The sequence below is a fragment of the Antedon mediterranea genome, chromosome 9, assembly GCF_964355755.1.
Source record: "Antedon mediterranea chromosome 9, ecAntMedi1.1, whole genome shotgun sequence".
NCBI classification, from domain to species: Eukaryota; Metazoa; Echinodermata; class Crinoidea; order Comatulida; family Antedonidae; genus Antedon; species Antedon mediterranea.
The window spans coordinates 18,673,575-18,679,690 of NC_092678.1; positions in this window are offsets into that span (position 1 = coordinate 18,673,575).

Below are 6,116 nucleotides of genomic sequence, written 5' to 3' on the forward strand. Positions count from 1 at the left end.
ACACATTCTGTTTGTTTTTTGTATATATATATGTAGTTGTTTTATCTTTATCTTTCTAAATGTGTATAATGTTCTCTTCCCGGCACAGTTTGAATAAATAAAAAATGAAACAATGTTTATGAAGCTTGGTTCTCGGACACTTAAGCGATTTGACCAATCACAAACGACAGTTCGGATGATTCATCGATTGTGATTGGTAACTATGTTGCGCTTACGTTCTTGCGTTGCGTCTCTGTGGAAACCAAGTATTGAGGAATTACAGCGTAAAACAACAACTTTAATTTTCTATTTACTCGCTATACTTCGTTAAACTTGTTTCATTAGGAAGTCATCAGATCTCCACCTTCAACCACTTCATAAGGAAATAAGTAAAGTTTGAAATATTCAAAGAATTGCTGTAACCACTAAAACACGTAAATATTGTTTGTTTACAGACAGACATTAAATATTATTATTACCTTTATGAATAGCTTTAACAGACAAATCTTTGCATAATGTATTTCTTTGAATCTGAAGTGTTTTTAAAACAACAGAGGTTAAATCATCGGATTAAGAAATGTAAGCATTGCCTAAGATGCATTTACACACTCTTTTCTAGATTTTTAGTCGCGTGCAACGCGTCTCTAAAGCTCGCTATGTCGGTCGGTTGGTCTGTAAACACTAACTTGTATATGGCCTTGTCTTGATGTCAGTTTCATCTAGCTAAGTCAATTTTTCACAGTATAATTCTTATTGCCAGGTCTCGATGTGGTTATGTTTTTCACGGTGCGCATAAAAAATTACGAGGTATACGCACGATTTAACGAAATCACGTTTGTAATCATATCTTCACAATCATTAATCACAATTAAATAAAATGTGATACTCATAAATTTTAGGTCATATTTCATCATATGGCAATACAATTACGTTACTCATCTCATCTATCGTCCTCTTCATCAACATGGTCATGTTCGTATTAATCATTCGAGGACTGACTTGCCAAGTAAAGAAAATATAATATTATTATTATATTATATTTATAATCAATAACAGTAAGTTTCAATGTGAATTGAAATTACTTGAGAACGGTCTCACATGAAATATGCCTACAATAAAATATTAATTAGGTTTAACAATAATTATTTGGCTACAATACAGATTTTTCCGGATGTTTGTTTATATTATAATTATAAAAAATCAATGTCAGAAGCTTGTCGTTGGAAGATACGATTAAAAACAATGTTGGTCGCTATTTAGCGTTACTTTACCTATCCAGGTGTATTTTTAACGAAGTTATTTAGGTGACTTGTAGTGAAAGAAATTGTAGTTTAAAACAAATATTTGTTATTGGTAATTCCGTATCGGCGGATTAACATTGATATTTAATATAAATATGTTTATCTTTAATCAGGAAGATCATTCGTCAAAATGATAAATCAACATTTTTATTTTTATTTATTTGGTTTTTCCTTTAAGTGTGTAATGATTGCATAATAATTATGAAACTTTGTTATTATTTCTTTAAATAAAGGAGACATTGAAGTAATTAGTATTTAAAAAAAAAACCTTTAAAAAAAATATATATATTTAAAATAACAGTATTTTGCAAGAACATGTGTCGAAAATTTGCATAAAATATAAAAAAAATATATCTACAAAAAAATAAACTAAATTATCATTTGTATTAAAAACACCATCATTCACTGTTTAGAATACACATATAATAATTATTGAATGTTTACGAAATAAATGAGGAGAATATTTTCATTATAGGGAAAGATTATATTAGGTGGAGCCGACTTAAATAGAGTCAACTTTTATAAATAAAAGTATTCTTGTCATTCAACAAATACAAGCTATTTATTTGTTTTATAACACACCTACTTTTCTAAAACGTATTAAAAAATAATCTAGTCGCTTCTATCGTCAAACGAATGCCGAATTCTAGGCCATTCAACAATTCCGCAGCCTACGTTTTTACACGCTGTTTAGTAATGATTTGATGACGCATTATTCACAAGCCTATCGTGTCGAACATCTTAAAGACTCATTCCCTACAGTTTGTGACGTTTTGTAGAAAAAAATAATGCATATAGGACTATATTACTTAACACATTAAACCAGGTTATTCCTTGTCTTAAATGTACGTTTTATGGTAAATTATGATAAAAAGAGAGAAACGATGCACTACCTAATTAGCTCGCGTTGAATGTCCGCACGTGGGCGGTCGTTAGGCCTTAGCTAGGCTTAGTTTTTTAGGCCTAGCTGGTAAACATCGGTAACGTACGAACATCGTACACGAGCTATATGCCTAACCTGTCCTAACATTGTATAGTTGCTGAATTAATTGTGTTTCTGTTTTTGCCAGACTCCGTTGTTAAAACAAATTGGGGAAACCCGGTATTTCGCTGAAAAGTTAGGAGTCTTCCATTTATCTTGATCAAAAAATGGGTGAATTACAGAAAAAACAGAAATATCAATCCGCGCGCAATGCATGTGATTTATAGCGTGCCACTAAAATTATTAGAATCGACTTATTTTTCACATTTTTAACCGTTTAAAGACGAGCAAAGTTATCTGAATAGGACCATAATTGTGTTTATTTTTACATTAATGTAGTCTGTGACCTTAAATTAGATCTAAAAAACGTAAAGAACGGGTCTTTAATAGAACCATCGATTAAAATGTTGCCATTCTGTAGTAAGTAATAATTACGCCCCATGGTACAAGTAGCAAGGCTGTTATAAAACTGTTTGACTTTTAATAATAATAATATGGATAGCGTAGCTTTAATATTAATGTCATTTGATGTTTGATATTTTCCCTTTTTTTACTTTACAAACATTGAAAACAATTTAATAATGTGAATTGCCGAAACAGCTTCACATAACATATTTAAATATATTATAACAAGTATATTCAATTTTAAATAAATATGATATTTAAAATCAAATAATTATTAGGTTTAACTATAACGATCAAGATATAAATACAGGTTTTATTTTCCGGATGTTAGTTTAAATGATGACACGTCATAATCATAATAATCAACCTCCGTGAGCAACCACCTCCCGTAAGCGGCCACCTCACTTCCAAAAGCCCGTTTGTTTTCATATCTAATTAGTGCATTTCAAAAAATTCGTATTGACATTTTTTTGAAAAAAACAAATACAATTTTGATACTTATTGTGCTTTATATATTAGCTTTATTTGGAAGCAGTTTTAAAAACATTTCTGTAAAGAACATTCCTGTGTTTTTATGAGATGATAAAACTACACAGATTTCGAACAACCATTTTCTTATGATAAATACGTTTAGAATTTGTCTCGAAATCATAAATAATACTAAACGACCTGATCATAAATAATTAAATACAATTAGCTGGAGAATTTAGAAGCCCGTTGTGTTAAGAACGAAAATATCGTTAATAGTCATAATATATTCATATAATATTTAATTGTTTATGATTGGAGGTGGTTTAGTATTATTTATGATTTTCAGACAAGCGGCCACTTTTCCCGGTCTTTTGAAAGCTAAAAGATAATTAAGAGATGTAAATTGTGACGGAACGGTTTAAAGTAATTGCTTAGATAGGATAATAATTATCATGATAAGATTTGTCTGATATTTCAGTGTTGCCTATAGAGGGGCAAATATTTGGAACCGTTTACCTGAAAACATAAAGTGTGAAACTAAAATCGGAAAATTTAAAAAGGAAATACAACAACTATTAATAAATAAATACTCACTCATGTAGAGTTCACTTTTGTTACTTTTACTTTTTATTTCTATTTGTACTTTTATTGTTTTATTTGCTAATTAGATATCTGTATTATAGGGTAATGCGTTTAAGAGCTTCGGCTCATTGCATACCCGTTTTGTATCAAATAAGTTTATAGAAATATTCTTGTGAAAGAAATACTGTATTATTTTGTTGTTGATACAAATAAATGGTACGTATATAGTACCGCGAATGATGAAATTACTCTCCTGCTTTTGTAAATACTTTTATATACAGCTATAATATTGAATGCTTGTTTTAACATAAAATGTTTCCCCAAAACATTTATGAGTTCTAACATTCTTCTGTTCAGAAGCCGAGTTGACTCAACTTTTAAAGAATGAAAATTCTCTCCCTTCGAATATTATTAACTAAATATTATTATACACTTGTTTGTTTTATAACATACCTACTATTCTAAAATAAACTTTTTTACAATTGCGCAACTTCCATCTTTAATCGAAGTTCAGTCTATTAAAATATTTGTCACTTAAATGTTGGCCTCTGAATAGAGCATGACGGCGCACACTACATAATGGTTTTCGGTCACGTGTACTTTTCACCAGCATACAGTACCACATCACATACGATTCTCAAAATGCTACCTTTTAGCTTGTACTATTCCTGTGCAACCATTAATTAACCCTACCGTGCAATAAATATACACAAAATGAATATCAACAAATTAAATTGGTGGAATATAGGTGGGTTATGAAATATTGATAATTTTTAACTTAAAAAATACAGTAATTGTCTGATTAATATTTTGTTATCAGATTCAATAATTCGTGTGTTTTCCGACGTTTATAAAAATAATATGGAACGCCCTAGCCACAAGCGGTGTTGTGTATAGTTGATAGTGTGTTTCCCTACTCTACCGAAAGATTTACTGGATTCTTTAAAATGCACACGATCCAGATGTGTACAGTGGACCTTATTCGAAAATACTAGTTCTACCACCAGAACAATGGTCGAGGAGTTACTCGAACCTGTGCCGATTGTATATCTGTGGTTTGCGGCGGCGCCCCTGCCATAACCGCTCGGCCACTCATTGAGAAATGTTCGCGTAATTAGAAAAGGTGCAATATCTTTGTTTACAATTCAAAATGTGTGGGTTTCTTTTTTTTATAAGTTATCATTGTTAAATATCTATTAAAATAAAAATAGACAGGAATCATTTATATGCCAATTTAATTGTAGTAAAGGTATATGAAACAAAAAGTAATGCGTCGAAAATTGATGTGTTTTTTTAACACTGTTTTTTTAACCATTGGGTTATAATTGTCCACCGCTTTGCTGAAGTTGTAAGAAATACAACATAGAAATGTTTTTTACATTTAATTTGTCAAATATGTAAACAACTTGATATATTTGTATGTTTTTTTTTATTCACACATGCATGTAAACGATAATTAATTAAACTCTTAGCTCCTTCACTATGTAGGCCTATTTACACAACTGATGCTAACCCTAGCTCTAGGCCTACTCTTCTTAATTGAAAAAGTTGCATCTTTTTTGGGGGGGGGGGGGGGGCGGGGGGGGGCGGAATTAAGGCGGATGGCTAGGTAGGCGTAGGTATACTTATTTATTACTTTAAAATTATTCGTTGTTGAAACTAATCGAATCGGTTTTTAAAATCACTCAGTTCTATATGTAATACAGTCCTCAAGGAAGATTCATTGGCTATTATACAAATAATAATTGGCAGTTGCGTTGTTAACCTGTTATGTAAAAAAACAACAATTTATATTAAGATTTACGTGTAGTTTGCTATATAACTTTAGCATAAAATTTAACAGAAACGTCAATACTAGTTTTCATTAACTTTTATTTTAAAAACTTATATACATATATGGCCTTGTTACACTACCATATAATAGCACCAATAGTCATTCAGCCTACGAAATGTTGTTATTTGAAATATAATTTATCACACCAATTATACTAGTTACAATAGCCTGGGACAAATGGAGCATTATTCGATTTATTATTTAGTTTTTGTGATAAACAATGTGTCATTCATGAAACCACAGTAGAAGGTCAGCAGGATATCTAACTTTTCTATAGGGGTATAAAATCTTTTTTTATAATAATGTGTACATTAAGTACTATATGTAAACATACTCTATTTATTTTACCCTGTTACCCAATAAAAATGATTGGTTCCCACTAGATTCGCAAAACAATGACGTAAGCGCAATGTAAATGTTTTGACCAATGACAAGCGATGGAGTATTTAAATGTCATATTGGTCAACTCGTGTGCGTCTACGCCTTAATTAGTAATTTTAGGGAAAAAAAATTCCGAATATGTGATATTATTTATGATTTATATTTCTGTTTCTTTCAAATC